Source organism: Peromyscus eremicus, chromosome 15, assembly GCF_949786415.1.
Source record: "Peromyscus eremicus chromosome 15, PerEre_H2_v1, whole genome shotgun sequence".
Classification (NCBI taxonomy): Eukaryota; Metazoa; Chordata; class Mammalia; order Rodentia; family Cricetidae; genus Peromyscus; species Peromyscus eremicus.
In genome coordinates this window covers 1,667,521-1,690,660 of record NC_081431.1, presented here as the reverse complement: position 1 = coordinate 1,690,660, position 23,140 = coordinate 1,667,521, and the positions used below count along the sequence as shown (strand labels likewise).

Sequence of the window (23,140 nt, the reverse complement as noted above, 5' to 3'; positions counted from 1 at the left end):
GATGTTCACAAACCACCAGTCCATCTTCTGAGGAGGTACAGAACACAGACAACCATGTTTTGTGGAACGTCAAGCCAAGATGCTCCTGGGCAGACCTTGTTTTTCCCTTTCATGTGGCCTAAGCAAATCAGCTTATTAGTTGGGCCATAGCTCAGCAAAGTCCCAGTGGTTTTAAGCTTCCATTTTTAATTGATGATAGGCAGGATGAGAATGAGGCAGGCTGCGGCCACAGATGGCTGTGGAGTTCAGTACTTGCTAATCTCACAGGCCTGGGGCTGCAGCTGCTTCTGGAAACCTGGATGGAATATTTAAGAAATGTCCGTGACTGTGGGAATGCTCCTGTGTGAGCAGCTTTCTCAGGGTGGCTGGGAGGCAGAGCTCAAATGTTTAAATTCTTTCCAGAATTTGCGAGCAGGGATGGGGGCCTCAGAGCTGAGGCCATACCACCCACAGAGCAGGATCCTAGCACACCTCCCTGTGGCTGGAAGGAACACTGTCTCTCTGCTGGGGCTCTGCCCTTCAGGAGGTGAACTTGTGGTGCTGGCAGATGGGGTGCCTGTGGGTGCATCTTTGCTTCACATCAGAGTGAAAACATTTATGTGGCCAAATGAAGCTGCTCTCTACTATCCAAAAAGCAAATGTCCTTTAGCTATTCTTGTCTGATGTTTGTCTTCCTGTGTATTCTCTCTTATCTGGGGACTTTGTGGATTTTCTAAAAAAAATCAATATAAGAGGCTAAAAGGAAGTTAGCAAGAGTTACCTATAAAAGCTACATTGAAAAGGGAGAGAGAGGGAGAGGGAAAGGAGGAGCTACCCGTTAGGCAGTGAACATCTGTGCGCCTAGCCACGTGGTAGGTGTTACAGCAACACGGGAAAATAAAGTCCGCCCACCCCTTGTGGGGCTGCCCGGTGTTTCAGAAGGGAACACAGCAAAGGTGCTGAAAGCTTGGAGGGTGATCAAAGGATGTGGCTCAAGTGTTGGCTCTGCCCCCCACCATTGTTGAAGTGACTTCAACATTCGGGGCCCAAAGAAGTAAGGTGAAGTTGCCAGAGCTCTCTAGAATAACCAGTGACAGGCCTGAAACAGCTAAATGGTTATGTGTGTGGATGCTTCAGGGAAATGAACCCAGAGCGTATCATAAACTAGCAAGAAATGCTTTGTTCCCAACATAGCTAAAGAATTCCTACCATTTAATAATAGAGTAATAATTTATCTAAGTAGCTCAACTCCATGTAAAACTGTGCTGAGGATATGAATGTGGAATTCACATGCAAAGAGGAAGAAATGCAAATGGCTTCCTTGCACATTGGAAACTACCCAGCAATAAGATAAACCTAAGTTAACACGAAACTGACACTTGTTTCAAATATCATTTGGGGGTCTACTGGGCTGGTAGGTTGTTGGGAACATTTTACAGTGTTGCTAAGCAACTTGGCAGAAGGATAGAAAAGTCACAGACATAGCTGGTGGATCCAGCTCTGCAGTTGTGAAGACTTACTCTACAGTTGTATTCACACCAGAGGTAGATTTAAGCTACAGCATTATCCACAGGAGACTGGGGATCACCTGGGTTCTCTTGAACCCATAGTAGTAGCTCCTTAAGTAAAGTGAATGAGATACGTCTCTACACCCAGGTCACCAAGGATCTCAGAACTCTCACTATGACATGTTAAGTCAAAACATCACAGGCTATGTATGCACATGTGTGTACCTGTACATAGCACATACAGTTAGCCCTCAGTTTCCACAGGTTTCATATGTCATTCAACCAACCATGGATTGAAAATATTCAGATAAAAATTCCACAAAGTCTGAAAAACTCAAAGTTGGCGTGGTTCTCAGCCTCACTGCTGGGCAGGAGGATTGATTGCTTTTCTCCCCTGGCTGCTTGTACTGCTAGGTACTGTGAAAGCCAGTCCTTAGGGAGGGAGCTTACAGGTCAAGTCCTATGTCCTAAGTGTATGACATCTTGGCAGCAGGGACTTTAACTTCTGGGAGACAACCAAGGGACTAGCACCAATACCTTCCATTGCTTTGGAAATCTTTTGGATTCCTCTGACCAAAAATTTCAAAGGAGGTTTCTCATGCCTGATACAGAGGTTTTTGTTAGTCTATGAATCTTGAAGGGAACACTATTACCCTAAGTAGCATATCTTCATTTAAACTATATACATATGTACACACATATACTTAATGAATTATATGTAACTTTAGGTCAGCAAAATAATATTTATTTCCTATGGCTTTTTCAAGCATTCTTCTTATTCCTTCTTTTTCTTGCTCCCCTACTATTGCCCTCTCTTCTTTCCCAGTTAACCTCTCACTGTGTTTTTACCATTCTCCCTTCCTGGACACCTGTGTCCTGTTAGTTCCTTCTCTAGAGCTCTCATGCCCATGAATTTACCACATACTGAGCACAATTCTGACTCTACATGAATGAAGTGAGATAAGGTCTACCGTGCTGCAGTTTCCAGGAGCTCATGGTCCCTTCCATCACTCATCATGGGGGTGTTGTGGGTCTCACCTCCCATTTGCATACCATATAGCTAGACCTGCAAAGGCTCTATCTGTACTGGGCATTTATAGGGCCCCTCCCCTGTCCTTACTTCCTGGACTCTATGATATAACAGAGTAGAACTGTTTCCATTGGATGTAGTGTTGTGTCATCTTGAGATGAATTAAAGTTTACATGGCATATGCAGGGGCTCTAAGCAAAAACTAGGTCATTTTATGCAAGTAACCTTTGCACCCATATATTCCACTGAGCAACTGTATAAGCTTTGCTATGTATGTTAGCTTTTGTGTAAAAATTGGAACTAAAGTTTCTTGCTACCCTTTACACAGTATGTCTGAAATACACTTGGGAAACTGGTAACACTGGTTTTCTCCAAGGAGAGATGTGGACTAGCAGACAGGCTTGGGGGAAGACACTTCTGTTGTGATGTATGGGAGTATGTGTACAGTCTTTGATAATGATGGAGACTTTCTTGGGGGAGCTAAGGTCCTAGAAACTTAATGGCCATCAAAGCTGTACAGAGCCAGAGCCAGGGTCTGATCATAGAGGGTTAGTTTGAATTTAAGAGAGAAGTTTATTGTAGATTCATAGGTGGAAGCTCAAAAGGGAGAGAGGGAGGGAGTGAGGGAGGAAGAGAGAGAGAAAAATAGAGAGAGAGAGAGAGAGAGAGAGAGAGAGAGAGAGAGAGAGAGAGAGAGAGAGAGAGAGAGAGAGGAGACACACTGGGGGCATGTTTTCAGGAAATAGGAATAGGATACTATCTGGGCCTTTTAAAGGACTTAAGGCAGACACTGGGGTGAGAGGTGAGGTGTGTGCAGAGGGGTGAGCTGGTCCATTTCAGGTGTCCAGGTTCTGCTTCTCAGTCTCACTCACATGTTCATGTAGCCTTTAGTCAGAGGTGCTCTTTTAAGAGGTAACAAAGAAAGGGGACAAGAACTCTCTTCTGCATCCCTACCTCCAGCAAGTATGTCCTCAGAACTGCCACTTTGGGGTCCCTGCCCTCCCTGGTCAGTTTCTGTCACCTGTTGTCATCAGCTGTACCTATACTTTTTGAACTTTGTAAGTCAAGGTTTCTGAAGTCAAATGACTAAATTTCAAACACCTATTGTTATTTCCTTTTGGGAAGACTTCCATGAACTCTATTTTAGGTCCTTACTGAACTTGAGAAGGAATTGTGAACTGCTGCTTCTTCTGGACACGTCCAGCGATAGATGACAGACAGGTATCTGAGTTGTATGTGGCACCTCCATTGCTGACCCTATTCAAAGTGCTTTGCTTACACTACTTTTAAACTTTGTAGCAATCCTCCAAACATGGATGGTTATTATCACCCACACCAAACAGCATGAAATGGTGCCACCAAAGTGGCTGACCTGGCCTGTGAGTCAGGTGCTGCCTCTATAGTATCTGTGCTCTTAGCACCAGGACAAATCACATGGCTCAGTGAGGAAGTCTCCAGTCCCTTCACACAGTTTGTGTGGCTCGGTGAAGGAGTCTCCAGTCCACTGTTTAAAAATTAGTAAGAATGTCAGCATCAAAGCAAAACATTAGACCAAGCGTGGAGCCCTTCTGAGCATGGGGCCCTGGGTGACTTTATGAGCCACACCAGCCTATACTCCAGCCTCTGTGTAGAACAGAGTGCTTCCTTTGCTCTCCTTAAGTGGAGTTCTAGATATGTCCTGGCTGATGCATGTTGGATAGCCAATTTGGTCAAGTTAATGTTAGAAAGACACTATTACAGTGAGGCAAAGACTGTGGTCATTGCTGTCTGACATGTTGGCCCAGCTCAGTTTGGGTGTGAGATTTCTTTCCTATTGGAGTGACTACTTGATGTCCTGCAGGATTATGGCTCTGGAGTCCACTAGCCTCTAGCCATCATGAAGTTTGCCTCCTTATTCCCAAGCCCTGAGAACCGAAGTTCCCAGGGGGTTGAGGGAATCCCATACTCATGTTTAAGGGTTCTCCAAGGCCCAATGGCCTGTTAGAACTTCATGATTGTGGAGAGCTGGAAGGTGGCAGATCTTGAGCTGTCTTTACTTCCCTCATTAGCTGTCCATTCCCACCTCTGTGTCTGACCTAATGTCCTTGGGGTTATCAGGTAGTCTTTGAAGCCCATTAACTTAGCAAAGTACTTTCTTCTGATAATGCAGATACTAAGGATGTCATCAGATTGTAACCTACCCACCTGATATTCTCACCAATGTGTTTGCAAATGCCTCAATTTAAGGATTTCTTTTGTTCCATGACTATGAAATGTTCATGGAACCTCTTATACAGTAGAACATGTCATTTGTGCAGGACAACCCAAATCTATATTCTCAGATCAGGGTCACATGTTTGTATTAAAATAAAGTATCTCTTATTCCCATGGAGACAAGAGACACATTTGGTGTAAATGCCTTTTTGGAGCCTACCTCACACTTGTGAGTGCTTGAGGGTCTCATTGTCCGAACTCCAACAACAGTAAACAAAGCCCAGTTCTCATGGAGCTGATTCCCAGCTAGAGAGGGTGGTGGGTATCATGCAAACAAGTGGGATGGCAGTGTGTATCAGGCAGAAAATACCAGTGTGACCTGGCAGAATGCCAGAGAACTTCTACAGCAAAGATGCCTGCATGGGTTTTCTTGAGCTATTTGAGTGTAGAATCTATAAACTTAATCCAACATTTTCCATTGCATACTTGCCATCCTGCAGGCTAAAGCCCAAGACACTTACTGTGGGAACAGAACTGAATGAATTCCTTACATGAACAGAGTTTTAAGGGCAAAAGTGTGGGCACTGGTAGCCCTAACAAGCTAGGTTCAGCCACTGGTCCCAATATACTAATTAAAGAGATGAGGGATCAAATCTACTGGCATGTTGGGAAGAGGAAATGATAGGGGGTTCATCCTTGGAGCATATCAGAAGTTTAGACTTAAATAGAGGAAAACAAGATAAAGGATAAGAGGTCTATATAGTTAAGAAGCCCTAGTGATGTGGTCTGCCCGTCAGTTCTCAGAGTTCTGCAGTGATCGCAAGAAGCCCTTACTGCTTTAGGGGATAAGGTAGTTTTCAAGAGATGATTTCTTCTATCCTGGGGTATAGCCTCCTCCTCATGTATTACTTTCCTTATATGGGATGGTCATGTCTGTGACATTCTGCTGTTCCAGGAACCCAAGATGACTTGATAGTAAAAATGAAGGGAACAGTTTATCCTTGTGTCTTTCAGGGAGACACACAGACAGACACAGTGAAGAAGGGAGGAGTGTTGGGCTTTCATCCACCTTTGAGTTGCCTTGTGGCTGAGTGAGGACTCAGCATTTTACAGCCAAAGCATCCTCTCAATGAGTTTCATGTGAACTGCAGTTCCAGAAAGAAAAGCTGAACTTGTATTAATGATTCTGTAAGGCTGATTGACTGATTAGGACTCTGTTACTGGAGAGTTGGAATGTTACAGGTCCAAAGCTAAATCACTTTGGGCTATCTTTAGCCCTCTTAATAGCCATTAATTGTCCATCTCTGTATATGACCTAACATCCTTGTGACTGTTAGATAATTCCTTTTGAAACAGGGATGCTTTGTTACTCATAGTCCAATAATTGAAAGACGTTCTTTTATCATTTGGTGTCTTAGTTTCTTTTCCTTTTGCTGTGATGAAATAACTCTGACAAATCAACTTAACAGAGAAGGTGTGTTCTGGCTTATAGTTTGAGGCAATCTTTCATCATGGCGGAGAAGATTTAGCTTTGGGGGTGGGGCTTAGGTAATAGCAGGAGGCTGGCTTGTCACACTACATTGTCAGTCAGGATAGAGAAGGAACAGTAAGTAGGACCTGGCTGTAAAACCTCAAGTCCTGCCCCTCATGTTCTACTTCCTTCAGCAAGGCTCCACCTTCTAAAGGTTCTACAATGTTTCAAAAATAGCAGGCCAACTGGAGACCAAGTGTTCAAATGCATGAGCCTGTAAGGATGTTTCACATTCAAACCATAAACCCATAAGAATGTTTCACATTCAAACCATAATATCCATTAAGAGTCTTTGCTTTTACAGCCTTTGCTCCCCATATCACCACTCTTCTATTTTCTGTTCTAGTCATACATGTTTTCTGAATGTTGGTCAATGTTACCCTTGATGCCCTCTGAAGAAATGAAGGATTTGCTTTCAAAATAATAGGTTCCGTTAATCAAGGAAAGAGGCCAATCTCTGCACTGGACCCAACCAGCCTTATTTTGTTTTGTTGGTGTCTTGGGGTAAGAGAAGAAACTCCAGTAAGCAACTGCAGAGTGTTGAATTCATTCACTGTTAGGACACACATAGAAATTGCACCATAGGCTCTTTAGGTTGTTGAGACAGTGACACTTTCAAAGCATTAGTCTTGTCCTAGGTTTCTTGCTTAAATAAAAGCCTTTAGCACTCTCTATACTCCTTTGCCCCTGGTTATAGAGATGAACTTCAGGCTCTTATTCATGCAGTCAACTTTTTGACTGCAGTGTCCAAAAGCAGTGTTTTCTCTTAAGTTTATTTTCTGAGTGTCTCTGTTAACCAGCTCAACCCTCTGTTTTGAATTCACTGAACTCAGCATCAAAGTGCTGATGCAGCTGAAGAATTTTCATAGAAATTAATTTTTTAAGTGGTAGTGAAAGGGATAAGACCCTAATCCTGATTCTGTGCCTGATTCAGGCTAAAACTGATAAATTTCCCAAACCCTAATTAAAACAAGCCACCAAACACAACAGCAGCAGAAAATCCAGGGCCTTTCCTAGTGATGAATGTAACCAGCCTGCAAATGTCTTCTTGCTGGGAACAGAGATTTCCTGTGCAAAAGCAGCTAAACACAAAGCTTCCTGGCAATTTATATTTGGTAATATGCATGCACTTAACACTGCTCAGATCCTCCCCTCACCAAGCAGCAGCCCCCACCAAAATCAAGCAGTGAATCCAGAAAAGGAGCTTCCTTCTGCACATGTGTGTCTTTGAACGCAATCACTGCTGCTATTGAAGGGGTAAACAAATATGGCAGGATATTGACTCTTACATCATTTGAGTTGTGAAAATCTGTGGTGAGCCATCTGCTTTTAAATTTCATCCTGGCCTTCTGTCAATTAGCACTATAATTTCAGATGCAATGTAGGTTAACTTCTGATTGATCTTCAATTACCACTGGTTCTTATCTATTTCCTTATTTAATTCGCTTTCTCTCCCAGATACACAGGGAAGTTGTAGAATGACCTTCCTATGATTGTAATGCTGATTGCTCTTGAGCATGAAAGAATCTGCATTCTTTCCTAAGCCCTTCATCCCTGACTTTCTCATAACCCAGGTACTGAACAGTCAGTAGGACAATATTTGCTAAAAGAGCATTAAGAAAACTTCAAAGACTCATCAATACATAATCCTTTTCTTCCTTTCCTTCTTTAATATAAAATTTAGAGCTGAAATTTTTACCAAATTCATGCATTACTCCAAAAATCCTACAAATGGTTCTAATAAGATTTTAAGGAATTTGGAAGTATGCAAAATCACAGCTTTTTAGGACACCAGCTCTCAGGTCTCAAAAGTCCTCTTCCCATGCTCCCTTGGGAGACAAGCCACCAAAGTGTCCTACCAAGTGACCACTAGATCTTCCTCAAAGCTACTATCAGGCAAAAAAAAAAAAAAAAAAGGCAGAATCTCCTTTACCTGAAGATGTACTTCCTGTGATGTTTTAGCAGCTGGCTCATGTTTACTGGCTGACATAGTTCAGTTACTTTTCAGGCAATCTGGAATGAGGTATCATGATTCTGATAATTTCTATATGGTTTATGGCAGTTTACCATTGTGAGAAGTTATTCACTTTTGCTTAATACATTTGCTTAATGAGCTGAGGATGTGGCTCCCACGGAAGAGTGCTTGCCTACAGTACAAGGAGCCCTCGGTTCCATCACCACCAGCATTTTATGACCCAGAGATGGTGATATACATCTGTAATCCTAGCACTTGGAGGTAGAAACAGGAGGATCAGAAGAAGTTTAGCTACATAGTGAGTTCAAGACCAGTTTGAGATACCTGAGACCTTATCAAAATAAATGAATAAATAAAGTTGACTTATGAAGGTGTGTTATCTTCTTGTTTCATTTATGATGCTGTGATAAAACAACCTGACCAATAAGCAACTTATCAGAGAAAGGGCTTACTTGGCTTATAATTTCAGGTCACAGTCCATCACTGAGGGATTCAGACAGCTAGTCATATCATATCCACTGATAAGAACAGAGACAAATGAATGCACCCTTGTTGCCTGCCTGTTCTCATCTAGCTTCCTTCTGTCCTATAGTTCAGGACTCCACCTCTAGGGAATGGTGCTGCCCACAATGGGCTATATGTTCCTGTGTGGTGGTATTGTGTTCCCCAAAATATTGTGTACGTTAATAAACTTGTCTGGGGTCAGAGAACAGAAAAGCCACAATATTAAACATAGAGGTTAGGCAGTGGTAGCACACGCCTTTAATCCTAGCATTCCAGAGACAGAAATCCCTCTGGATCTCTGTGAGTTCAAGGCTGCATTGGAAACAGCCAGGCATGGTGACTCACGCCTTTAATCCCAGAAAGCAGCCTTTAATCCCAGGGAGTGGTGGTAGAAAGCAGAAAGGTTATAAGGCATGAGGACCAGAAACTGGAAGCATTTGGCTGGTTAAGCATTCAGAATTTCAAGCAGCAGTTCAGCTAAGAGCCATTGGGATGAGGACACAGAAGCTTCCAGTCTGAGGAAACAGGACCAGCTGAGGAATTGGCAAGGTGAGATAGCTGTAGCTTGTTCTGTCTCTCTGATCATTCAGTGTTCACCCCAATAACTGGCTTCAGGTTTGATTTTATTAATAAGAACTTTTAAGACTCATGCTACATTCCTGCACCAGTTTATAGTCAAGATAGTGTCCCACAGATAGGCAAACCTCATCTAGACAACTCCTCATTAAGGTTCCCATCCCAGATGATTCTAGGTTGTGTCAAATTGAAACACAAAACTAATTTTATGATGGCTTTCATTATAGAAATTGGATTAACTTTAAAATAATTTGTTTATTATCAGCATACTAGAAGCTCTCTGTACTATTAAGTAAGGGATAGATTTTATGGATAAAGTAATGCAGGCTAATGAACACATTTCCCAATATTATAGTTCCATAGTTCTTGAGGGTCTTGAAATCTTCATTCAACAAACATTGGAGGAAAAAAAAAAAGCAAAAAGGAATAGCGATGAAGTGAGGGAGTCTTGTGGGCCTAAAAGACAATGCTCAGGGTCCCTTCATCTACAAAAGGTCAGAACTCAGTCGCAGCTCACATGTGGTGATATATTGTGTACCTCAATAAAGCTTACCTGAAAGATCAAAGAAGCAGAACAGCCAGCCACTAGTTCTTACCTCTAAGAAATCCTCAGTCTAAAGAGAGTGAGTTCCTGTTTCCTCACGCCTTAAATACCTTTCTCTGCCCTGCCATATTACTTACTGGGATTAAAGGTGTGTGTCACCACTGCCTGGCTCTGTTTCTCTCATGTAGTCCAGTGCGGCCTTGAACTCACAGAGATCCAGACAGATCTCTGCCTCCTGAGTGATAGAATTAAAGGTGTTGCCACCACTGCCTGACCTCTATGTCTAATTTAGTGGCTGGCTCTGTCCTCTGATCCTCAGGCAAGCTTTATTGGGGTACATAATATATCACCACACTCACACCTAACTAATGGCAAAGTTATTGGAAAACATAGGCTTGCATTAGTTCAGGAAGAAGACACTGGTCTTAAGCTTCAAGCAGTTCCTGGCACAGGGCTGTTAGTATTTTTTGCTTTTGTATTAGGGATCAGGGACATGGATGGGTTTTTGCAATTTCTATTCAATGTATACTTGAACTTGGATGGATAATAAAAGAGAGATGTTAAGCTCTTGTTAAGTGTCCAGGACCTCAGGGTATAAACATTGTTATATAGAAGCACAGAGGATTCTACCATGTGGTGGACTCATGTCTCTATCAAGATGTGCAATTAGGAAAATCACCTCAAGCGCTAGGCCTGTTTCTTTCACCTTTTAGAACTGTACCAGATCTTGCTGTTGTTAAGAGTACACAGTTGGCACTGTTCAGGGTTTCTGCCCCTAGGTGAGCCAATAACAGAATAAGGGGTGCAAAAGACACCCTAGGGGTCCCATAGGGCTCACTGTTTCTGACAAAACTGGTCTCTCTGTGAATGATCCATGAGATTTAAAAAATAATAATAAATATTGTTTTATATATAACAAACAATTAACATTTAAAAATAATAACAATAAAACAAAGTCTTGAAAATCTACCACAGGCCAGAAGCTCCATTCAGTCTCAAACATGTCCAGTGAAGAGATGTCACTGGGCAAGATGGCTGACATTATTATTATTATTATTATTATTATTATTATTATTAATTAAATATTTTCATTTATTTTACATCCCAACTGCAGTTTGCCCTCCCTCCTCTCCTCCCATTCCCTCTCGCTGCCTCCTTCCCTGCCCCCCATCCACTTCTCCTCTGTTTCTGTTCAGAAATGGACAGACCCCCCGTGGGTGTCAACAAAGCATGACATATCAATTTGAGGTAGGACTAAGCTCCTCCCTTTGTATTAAGGCTGGGTGAGGCAACCCAGTATGAGGAATAGGTTCTCAAAAGCCAGCTCAAGCATGAGGGACAGGTCCTGATCCCACTTCTAGGAGTCTCATAAATAGATCAAGCTACACAACTGTCACAGATATGTAGAAGGCCTAGATCAATCCCATGCAGGCTCCCTGACTGTTGGCCCAGGGTCTGTGAGCTCATGTGAGCTCAGGTTAATTGTTTCTGTGGGTTTCTTTGTGATGAACTTGACCCCCCCCCCAATATAAACCTTTCTCCCTCTTTTCAACAGGATTCCTAGAATTTGGTCCAGTGCTTGACTATAGATCTCTGCATTTGTTTCTATCAGTTACTGAATGGAGGCTCTCTGATGACAATTAAGGTAGTCACCAATCTGATTACAGGAGATGGCCAGTTTAGACACTCTCTCCACTATTGCTAGGAGTCTTAGATGGGGTCATCTTTGTGGATACCTGGGAGTTTCCCTGGCATCAGGTTTCTCCCTGACTCCGAATTGCCCCTGAAATCAAGACATCCTTTTTTGTTATTCTCCCTCTCTGTCCCACCCCCAACCTGCCCAACCTGATCCCTCATGTCCATCTGCCCCCCCAGTTTACCCAGGAGATCTCTTCTATTTCCTCTTCCCAGGGAAATCCATGTGTCTCTCTTTAGGCTCTCCTTGTTACCTAGTGTCTCTGTGGCTGTGGATTGTAGCATGGTTATCTTTTACTTTACAGCTAATATCCACTTATGATTGAGTACACACCATGTTTGTCTTTCTGGGTCTGAGTTACCTCACTCAGAATGACTTTTTTAGAGTTCCATCCATTTGCCTACAAATTTCATGATGTCATTGTTTTTTACAGCTGAGTAATACTCCATTGTGTAAATGTACCACATTTTCTTTATCCGTTCTTTGGTTGATGGGTATCTAAGTTGTTTCTATGTTCTGGCTATTATAAATAACACTGCTATGAACATAGTTGAACAAGTGTCTTTGTGGTATGATTGAGCATCTTTTGGGTATATACAGATTGGTACAGCTGGGTCTTGAGGTAGATTGATTCCCAATTTTCTGAGAAATCGCCATATTGATTTACAAAGAGGCTGTAAAGTTTGCATTCCCACCAGCATTGGAGGAGTGTTCCTCTTACTCCACATCCTCTCCAACATAAGCTGTCATTAGTGTTTTTGATCTTAGCCATTCTGACTGGTGTAAGTTCATATCTCAGAGTGGTTTTGATTTACATTTCCCTGATGTTGAATAATTTTTTAAGTGTATCTTGGCAGTTTGAGATTCTTCTGTTGAGAATTTTCTGTTTAGATCAGTATTCCATTTTTTAATTTGATTTTTTGGTGCCTAGTCTCTTAAGTTCTTTATATATTTTGGAGATTAGCCCTCTGTCAGATGTGGTGTTGGTGAAGATCTTTTCCCATTCTGTAGGCTGCCATTTTGTCTTATTGACAGTGTCTGTCGTGTCCGCCTCGACCAGCAAGGAAGATGCGACGCCAGGCTCTTCTCCAAGCAGTTTATTCAGGAACCTTGAACAATATTCTGACCCCGGGGAAAGTCATTTTCTTCTCCACTCTCACTCTCTCTCCCTCACTCATACTCACTCTCCCATTCTCTCTCTCATTCTCACTCACAGTCACCCCCACAGTCACTCTCCCAGTCACTCTCCCAGTCACTAATCAGGAAAGTCAGCCCACGCCCTTTATAGCCACTGGGCAATCAACCCCGTGGTGCCACGTGGACAATGCCGCTAGGGTCAGACATATGCAAGCAAGCCAGATTAGGTCCAGGTGTGCAGAAGCAAGCCAGATCCTAGCCTTAGCCAAATAAGGAGCTTCTGCCATCGGGAAGGCAGAAGCCAGATGTTGCACCATCTTTGAGGTACGGCTGTGCACGGCTCTCTACAAGTGTCCTTGGCCTTATAGAAGCTTTTCAGTTTCATGAGGTCCCATTTATTAATTGTTGATCTTAGTGTCTGTGCTACTGGTGTTCTATTCAGGAAGTTGTCTCCTGTGCCATTGTGTTCAAGGTTATTTCCCACTTTTTCTTCTATCAGGTTCAGTGTAATTGGATTTATGTTGAGGTCTTAGATCTACTTGGACTTGAGTTTTGTGCAGGGCAATAGATATGGATCTATTTGCATTCTTCTACATGTCGACATCCAGTAATGCCAGCACCATTCGTTGAAGATGCTTTCTTTTTTCCATTTGTATAATTTTGGCTTCTTTGTCAAAAATCAGGTTTCTGTAGGTGTGTTGATGTATGTCAGGGTCTTTGAGTCGATTCCATTGATCCACCTGTCTGTTTTTATGCCAATACTGTGCTGTTTTTATTACTATAGCTCTATAGTAGAGCTTGAAATCAGGGATGGTGATACCTCCAGAAGTTCCTTTATTGTACAGGATTGTTTTAGCTACCCTGGGTTTTTGTTTTTCCATATGAAGTTGAGTATTGTTCTTTTGAGGCTTGTGAACAATTGTGTTGGACTTTTGATGGGGATTGCATTGAATCTGTAGATTGCTTTTGGTAAAATTGGCATTTTTACTTATGTTAATCCTACTGATCCATGAGCATGAGCGATCTTTCCATCTTCTGATATCTTCTCCAATTTCTTTCCTCAAAGACTTAAAGTTTTTGTCATACAGGTCTTTCACTTGTTTGATTAGAGTTACCCTAAGATATTTTATGTTATTTGTGGCTATTATAAAGGGTGTTTTTGTTTTCTGATTTCTTTCTCAGCTCATTTATCATTTGTATATAGGAGGGCTACTGTTTTTTTTTTTTAGTTAATCTTGTATCCTGCCACATCAATGAAGGTGTTTATCAACTGTAGTATCTCCCTGGTAGAATTTTTGGGGTCACTTATGTATACTATCCTATCATCTGAAAATAGTAAAAGTTTGATTTCTTCCTTTCCAATTTGTATCTCCTTGATCTCCTTTTGTTGTCTTATTGCTCTAGCTAGAACATCAAGTACTGTATTGAATAGATATGGAGAGAGTGGACAGCCTTCTCTTGTTCCTGATTTTAGTGGAATCGCTTTGAGTTTCTCTCCATTTAATTTGATGTTGGCTGTTGGTTTGCTGCATATTGCTTTTATTATGTTTAGGTATGTTCCTTATGTCCCTGACCTCCCTAAGACTTTTATGATCTCCCCAAGACCTTTATTATCAAGGGGTATTGCATTTTGTCAAAGGCTTTTAAAGTACCTAATGAAATGATTATGTGGGTTTTTTTCTTTCAGTTTGTTTACATGGTGGATTATATTGACATATTTCTGTATATTGAAGCATCCCTGCATCTCTGGGATGAAGCCTACTTGATCGTGGTGAATAATCTTTTTGTTATGTTCTTGGATTCAGTTTGCCAGTATTTTATTGAGTATTTTTACATCAATGTTCATGAGGGAAATTGGTCTGTAATTTTCTTTCTTTTTTGAGTCTTTGTGTTGTTTGGGTACCAGGGTAACTGTAACCTCATGAAAATAATTGGGCAATGTTCCTTCTGTTTCTATTGTGTGGAACACTTTGAGGAGTATTGATATTAGCTCTTCATTGAGATTCTGGTAGAATTCTGCACTAAAACCATCTGGCCATGGGCTTTTTTTTTTTTTTTTTTTTTTTTGGCGGCGGTGGTGGGGGTTGGGGGGGAGACTTTTAACAACTGCTTCTATTTCCTTAGAGGTTATGGTTCTATTTAAATTGTTTATCTGGTCTTGATTTAATTTTGGTGTGTGGTACCTATCAAGAAAGTTGTCCATTTCTTTTAGATTTTCTAATTTTGTTGAGTAAGGTTTTTGAAGTATGACCTGATGATTCTGTGGGTTTCCTCAGTGTCTGTTGTTATGTCTCCCTTTTCATTTCTGATTTTGTTTATTTTTATATTCTCTCTCTGCCAGTTGGTTAGTTTCTTTATTTCATTGATTCTTTGTATTGTTCTCTTTGGTTCTACTTTATTGATTTCAGCCCTGAGTTTGATTAATTCCTACTGTCTATTCCTCCTGGGTGAATTTGCTTCTTTTTGTTCTAGAGCTTTCTGGTTGTGCTATTAAGTCACTAGTGTTAGATTTCTCCAATTTTTTTTTATGTAGGCACTTAGGGCTCTGAACTTTCCTCTTAGTACTGCTTTCATTGTGCTCCATAAGTTTGGGTATGTTGTGCATTTATTTTCATTGAATTCTAGGAAGTCTTTACTTTCTTTCTTTATTTCTTCCTTGACCTGTAATGGGTAGCTGTTCTTGCTATGCCTTGAAGCACTACCCCTAGTGAGGTAGCAGGTAACTGTTACACCTGCCTATGACCTTGAAGTACATGTGCCTGGGGCGTGGCTGCTCTAGACCTTTAAGACCTAGGATGCAGCATGCAGCTCTCTTTACTACCTTGTGGTTTTGGATGCTGAGATGGACCAGGGCAAATCTCACCAGAGAATAGCATTGGACTGTGCCTCACCCTTCCAGGATACTGTGACAAATTCCTCTATTTGTCTTGTGAGTTTTCTTTCACAAATAAATTCCTTTGCCCATTAAGCAGACTCTGTGTATTGCTAGCAACATAATCCCATTGTTGATCCATTGGTAATTCAGTTGAAAGTTGTTCAGTTTCCATGAGTTTGTAGACTTTCTGTAGTTTGTGTTGTTGTTGAATTTTAACTTTAATCCTTGGTGATCTCATAAGATACAGGGAGTTTATCCCATTTTAAAAAATATCTGTTCAGATTTGCTTTGTGACAGAATATGTAGTCAATTTTAGAGAAGGTTCCATGAGGTGCTGAGAAGAAGGTATATTATTTTGAGTTTGGGTGAAATGTTCTGTAGATTTCAAGTCCATTTGAGTCATAGCATCTGTTAGTTCCCTTATTTTTCTGTTTAGTTTCTGTCTGAATGAATTGTCCATTGGTAAGAGTGGTGTGTTGAAGTCTTCCACTATTAATGTGTGGGGTTTGATGTGTGATTTTAAGCTTTAGTAATGTTTCTTTTACAAATGTGTGTGCCCTTGTATTTGGGGCATAGATTTTCAGAATTGAGATGTCATCTTGATGTTTTTTTTTCATATGATAAATATGAAATGTCCCTCTACATCTCTTTAATTAATTTTAATTTGAAGTCTATTTTGTTAGATATTAGGATAGCTACACCTGCTTGCTTCTTAGGTTCATTTGATTGGAAAATCTTTCCCCAATGCTTTACTCTGAGTTAATGTCTGTCTTTGAAGTTGAGATATATTTCTTGTATGCAGTAGAAGGATGGATCCTGTTTTTCTATCCATTCTGTTTTCTTGTGCTGCTGCATTGGAATGCTCAGGTCTTGCTGTCATAGGATCATTAAGTTCTGATGGTGCCCTATTGCCCTTTCTGTTATTGAATGTATTCTTACACTGGTGTTTACACACCTGCATTTGGGATGATGGTAGGTCTGGGTGTTGATTCTTGTATTTGTATTTGTTGAATGGGTGTTTTGTTCCTTTCTTATCTGTTTTCTTGTTTTCTGGCCTGAATGGCCAAGAGTTATGGTGACTGGCAGATCTTCAGGTCCAGTAGGGTATCTCAGGTGAGGTTTGTGGGGGTATGGGTGACTAGATCCAGTGTATCTTCCTGTTCTTCCAACTAGTGTGGGCTATACCTGTGCCTTTTGAGTCTGCTGGAGTTGTAGGGAAAGGCAGGCCATGGGGAGGATGATGAGGTTGGGGGGGGTGTTGGGTGGCAGAGTGAGTCTTGGGGGAACAGAATCCAGTGGGTGGCAGTAGTGGTGGTGCAGCCTGCAGGCAGGTTCTCACCTGCTGGCTGGCTGGTGTATCAGAGCAGTGGAATTCCACCACAGTTGGGGGCAGGACCCAGTTGCCTTGCTGGTGCTGAGATGGGAGGGGGAGAGGCATGGTATGTGCCCTGGAGGTTAGGGCAGCTCAGTTGGGAGGCCAGTTACTCACCTGTTCTGTGTAGACCGTTCCTATGACTATGGAGTCTGCTGGAGTTGTGGGAAGGGTTGGCCAAGGATGATGAGGTGGGTGGGGGTGGCTGGCAGAGTGGGTCTTGGGGAACAACATCCAGTGAGTGGCAGCAGTGGTGGTCCAGCCTGCAGGCAGGTCTCTCACCTGGTAGCTGGCTGGTGGGGACTGCTCATAGTCTATTTTTATTTCCTGTATGATCTTGATAAACTGTGGAGGCATCTTTTTTCCTGGCCATTTCTTTTTCATTCTCAACATATGTAAAGGTCTTCATGTAACTTGGATAGGAGTTTATAGTCTTTGGAAGCCAGTCATGGTGGCTCATATCCATAATACCAATATGTAGGAGGCTGAGGCAGAGGGTTGCCATGAGTTCTGGGTCAATATAATGAGTTCCAGACCAGCTTGTGAGACTCTGAGAAAGAGCATGGCAGGGAGCTAGAATATGAAGGAGCCTGACATGGCTCAGTACAGCTTCCTTTTCTCCAACTCACACCATTTCATAGATGTGATTTTCTAATGTTATATCTCACCAGTTGAAGATGAGTGGTTTTCATTTCTCATTGTACTAAAAACATAGAACAGCTCACATCACTGTGACCACTTGTGGGTTCACTTTACTATTACTCACTCAGTGTGGTAGAGGCATAACTGCTTCTATCCAGATGCATTCTGACCTTGGAATTCCTCATACTTGGGGCTAAGGGTTTATTTAGGCTCACCATGGTGGAGAAGGCACAGCTGCAGGAGCATGAGGTTGCTGGTCACATTGCATCTGCAGTTAGGAAACAGCTGACAGGAAGTGAAGTGGCTAGGCTGTAGGACCTCAAGTCCTGCCCCTAGTTACCTACTTTCCCAGCTAGGCTCCAACTCCTAAATGTTTCACAAATTTCCAAAATAGTACCATCAGCTGGGCCAAGTGTTGAAACACATGAGCCTAATGGATATATACCACATTGAAACCATAACAGGTTCTCACCACTTGGACATCAAGATGCCCCTTGTAAAGCCATGCTTACTTGCAAGCAGTCATTGCTCTCTGGGTCATCCTGTCATATCCACCCAGGAGGTAGCCTATAGAGCGATGGCCTTCCCTAACTCAAAGAGGCATCAGTATTTCTTCACAATTGTTAGTTTTCCAGGATATTTCCCACCCATCTCTCCTCTCAACAGAGTCTGCTTTCTGCTTCAAATTGTGAGAGTGGTAACTTTGGACACAGGATCCTCTGTTTTGCAACAGGTTAGGGATAGTACTGAGTGAGACTTGCTCCTTTAACAGTCTTAATTGTCAACTTGCTTGGAGTGAGAAGCATCTGTGAGATAGTAAAGCAGGCTTCTGGGTTTCCACAAAGGATTAACTACTGGGAGGACCAGACCATCCTTGAATAGAAGCAGCACCATTCCATAGGCTGGGAGCCCAAGTGGATTAAAAGTGTAAAAAGGAGAGAGCCCCCAGTGCAAGCAGTCTCCTGGCTGGGACAATATGGTATACTCTGTCACAACCTTCATGGTGGCCTGAAACCCCTTAAAGCATGAACCAAAATAAATCCCTGCTCCTGGGAGAAGTTTCCTCAGGTATTTTGTTAGTCAAGGCAGATAAAATTACAACCAACTCCATGTGAGCCACAGTAGACCTGTCAGTGAACCTCCTGGGAAATGACACATTTGGTTGGAAGGTCCCTTCTCTTAATGGTCCACTGCCCTTTGCCTACTAGTCTTTAATAGGACCAAAGAAATTATCACTCAACAACTGTACCCTGAAGTATAGCTGGAAATGAAAATAGAGGAGAACATCATCCAATAGAAAGAAGGAAGATGGCAGACTGAGAATGGCTACCCCAGGGGAGATGGCAGGTCTCTGATACACGGCACTCTCTCCCTGGCACAAGCACTTAGGAGCCAAGGATACTTCTTTCTCTGGGGTAACAGGAACACCCAAGAGGGGCATGCTAGCTCTCCTTGCTTGTGGTCAGAGACCGGCACCTTTAACACAGTTTAAGGTGTTTTAATACTGCTGAGAGGTTGGCTCCTCTAGGAAGAATGTGGAGCTGGTGAAGGGTAGACTTGTCATTCAGCTGCTCTGCTTTAGAGGCCAAGACCAGAGAGACCAGCAGAGCTTGGTCCTCCTCCAGCAGTTAACAAAGTTAACATAAGTCACCCCCTGTACCCACAGACCTCTACTTTTTTCTGTCTATCGTTTCATTGTTTTCTCTTACAGATGAGTGTATGCTCACTCTGACCTCAAACAATTTTTATTTCCTCTGTTCCAAGAAGCAGCCAAACACAGAGAAATAAACAAATTTGTGAGGGTTTATATAGTGTTGCCATTTGCAATGAGTTGGGTTAGGAATATCTAGAATTAAATATTTCTCAACCAGTAGCTGTAAAAGAATGTTTACCCTTATTATCTGGACATGTCACAGCAGATCTGGTGGATTGGATACCAGCTACATGGTGAAGGACACAAACTTCAGCAAGATTTGGTCATTCACAGTGAAAGGCTTTGTTGGATCCCTGATACATAGGAACAGTAAAGAAGAACAGACTGGAGTAGAACAGACTGGGGGTCATGCCCCCCAACACTGAGTCCCAGCACAGTACTCTGGTGCCGATGGAAGCATCACCCCCAGCTGAGCCTAGCACAGTGCCAGGTGCTGATGGGGCATCAATCCTGACTGAGCCCCAGGATGGTGCTCAGGAGCTGATAGGAGTAGGCCAGCAGGTATGCAAACTGAGGGAAAGGGAAGGACAGGGGGAGGAGTGGGAGCAGGAGTGTTCTTTCACTGAAGAGGCAAGGTGCTGGGGGTGGAGCTGCATCCTGATTGCTGAGGAGGTGAAACAGCCCTAGTTAGATGAGAGAAGATGAGAGAGGACTGAAGGAGTATGATGACCTACATATCTGTAAAGGACTTTGCTAGGAGATGGGAGGATAGGAAGCACTGAGGGTTGGCTCCCTCTAATCCCATTAGTAGAGAATGAGAGCATTTTTACAGCCACGGTTTTTCAAAAGCGAACAGTAAACCTGGATTGTTCTTTTCCTGACTTCGCTCTTCCATGGGGCTGAGTGTGCGCAAGCTGTAATGAGACTTCTCTTAGCGCTGATTTCTCCGTCTGCGGAGAGGGAAAGTCGTCAGGTGTCGGTTGTGCGTGTGAAGACTCCCCTCAACAATGGCTCTGATGAAGCAGCTAGAAAGTCCTTAGGAGCAAGAAAAGACTCCCAGCCTTGGCAGCCGAAGGGGAGGAAGGATATAAAGGGCTGCACACCTCCAAATCACCCTTTAGGCTCCACGGAGTGGAGGCAGAAGGGGGGAAGCATGCCGCCTGAATGCCAAGTACATGTCTGGTCAGCCTAAATGAGTCTCTGGAGAGAGAGATTAAGGGAGGGGGGCAGCAGCTCTGCCAAGCAGCCTCTGGCATGCAGGGCCAGGCCAGCTGGGGTTAAGCTGTGGAGCTGTGAGTTTCTCACGCTCAGATAAATAGCCAGTGGTGCAGAGCCTCTGGCATCCAACTAGGCCAGTTTCTAGACCCAGCTCACAGTGCCTCTACTGGATACAGAATAACTGTGCCTTTTACTGGATCCTGGGGAGGACAAAGAGACTCACAGATCTACTACCAACAGACACCTGATAGGATTCAGGCCATTCAGCAGGTAACTGACCCCCAGATTCAGAACAATGCAATTTGTGAATGGGATAGAAAGGAGAAGAGAAAATTAATTTTCCATCTACTCAGCTGAGCTCGGTGCTGTACTGACTCAGATTCATCACCTCCCAGGTCGTGCTGTTATTTCCCACTTGAATGTTGGAATGTTGGAACATGATCAAGACTCTAAAGACATTCTCAGTATCAAAATGATTCCTTGGCAGTTCTTATTTAGAAGCAGTTAGCCTCTGCCTTCCTCCAGGTCAGCCTCCGGCTTTCATACACTCGCTTCTCCCCTGAGTCATCCCTGGTGCCTCCAATGTGCACTGCCCCTGTGTCAGTGAGACCAAAACAAACCTTGACATCCAACTATCAATATCTTTCTTTCCTCCTACCTTGGCTGATGCTACTCCATTCATCTGGAACATTCTTTGAATATCTCCCTCTTGGTCCCCTTCTTTTACTTGTTAAAATCCTATCAGTTTGAAGTCTCAAGAGTTCTCTTCTTGCATTAGGTCTCCATCAAAATGCAAGTTTATTTTCTCATTCTGGAATGCTCATAGGACCTTTCCTTTCTCTTGCAGTCCTTCCTATGATGCTGTTTGCTATAACCCTCTGAGGTTTTATCTGGTTCTCTGGAGTGATAGGATGATAGATATACACAGCAGCTCTGGGCTACTTGTGTTCTCTAGAGCTACTCCATTAATGAGCTGTCCTCAGAACTCTGGTATTACCTAAATTGAGGACAACTCCCTGACCTCCTAATCCTAAACTCAAATGGCTGCCTTTGCAGGTATCCTGAACACCCTCTGCTCATGCCTTGCCTCACCCTACCTCACTCTACAATAATTATCCACAGATGAATCTTATGAAGATTGTCCATTACAGAGCTGGGAGGTGATGGCATTAACATTGATGGAAATGTAAAAATGCCTAGTAACTCAGGAGACCCTGTGACTTGTGAGTGGCAGAAAGGCAGCAGATCCCAGAATTTAGGCTGGAATATGGTAGTCCAGGGAAGAGGTGACCATCCAGAGATGGCTGAGATGGATTCTCTCCTCATTCTGGTGTTCTCAAACTTGTGTTCTCAGTGTCATGTTAACAACCAAGCAGAAACTCCAAGATTAAACTACACCAGTCATCACTCACTGTTCTTTCAGGCAATTACAGCAGCTGTCAAAGGTTTCAGAACCAACATCTGACCTGACCCTTTTAAAATGACTCAGAAGTGGCATTTTAATGAGAAGGCAGAAGTGTGTGTGTGTGTGTGTGTGTGTGTGTGTGTGTGTGTGTGTGTGTGTGACTGACCAGATATGTTATGGAAAAATTGACAATTTTCCTGTCTGTTCAGAGTATGTAGGTGGGAGGGGGCAGAGCCGAGGGTTGCAGGCCTCTGCTTTCTGCTTCTGCTCCCTGTCTCTACTGGCTGCAGCATCTCACACAGAGCAGAGACGAGCATGTCACCCTGGTTGGGTGTAATGATGTAGAATGTTTTGAGGGTGACTCATTTACCAATTCCAGTCAGTACCCCCTTTCCTCATCTCAGTGTGGTCGAGGGGAATGTTTTGAGTGCCACAGTGGCCTTTAGTGTATTAATAAAGGTGTGCCTCTTTCACCCCTAAGTCTACAGTGTGTTCAGCACTCGAGAGGCGAAGCCATAGCTTCTGGCAGCTACTGTCTGTTCCCTCCCCCGACTCAGGTCCTGGCAGTAACTAGTAACTTTCTGTGTCTATTTGCCCATTCTCTGTATTTCCACACAAATTGAGTATTGTGTGTATCTGGCTTCCTCCAGCGAGCATATTTCCAAGATGAGACATTAAAAAGGACAGTCTATGAGACAGTATTTTGTAACATGAGTCTTAAAAGGTCTTATTAATAAAAACAAACCTGAAGCCAGGTATTGGGGTGAATGCTGGAAGATCAGAGAAGCAGAACAAGCCACAGCCACCTCATCTCGCCAGTTCCTCAGCTGATCCTCTTTCCTCAGACTGGAAGCCTCTGAGTCCTCATCCAAATGGATCTCAGCTGAACTGCTGCTCAAAAGTCTAAAAGCTTAACCAGGCCCAAAGCTTCTAGCTTCTGGTCCTCACACCTTATATATATTTCTGCTTCCTGCCACCACTTCTTGGGATTAAAGGCGTGTGTCATCATGTCTGGCTGTTTCCAGTGTGGCTTTGAACTTACAGAGATCCAGGTGGATCTCTGCCTTCGGAATGCTAGGATTAAAGGTGTGTGTGCCACCATTTTCTGGCCTCTGTATCTAGTGGCTATTCTGTTTTCTGACCCCAGATAAGTTTATTAGGGTGCACAATATTTTGGGGAACACAATATCATGTCTTTGCTTCCAATACCAGTTTTGTGTGGAGTCTCTAAGATGATCAAATTTGAGAATTCATTAGAAGTACTTATAAAACTCACTGATATACATTATGCTCATGATTAT

The 23,140-nt window shown here is 42.8% G+C and overlaps 1 long non-coding RNA gene across 7 annotated transcripts in view; it reads left to right on the top strand.

The window, feature by feature from the left end:
• Positions 1–23,140, top strand: part of LOC131925793 (uncharacterized) — a 232,711-nt gene that overhangs the window by 2,773 nt on the left and 206,798 nt on the right. For all 7 annotated transcript variants that reach the window (XR_009383345.1, XR_009383343.1, XR_009383342.1 and 4 more), the window contains exon 2: positions 3,665–3,738. This is a non-coding gene — a long non-coding RNA (uncharacterized LOC131925793). The remainder of the gene's footprint in view (positions 1–3,664; positions 3,739–23,140) is intronic.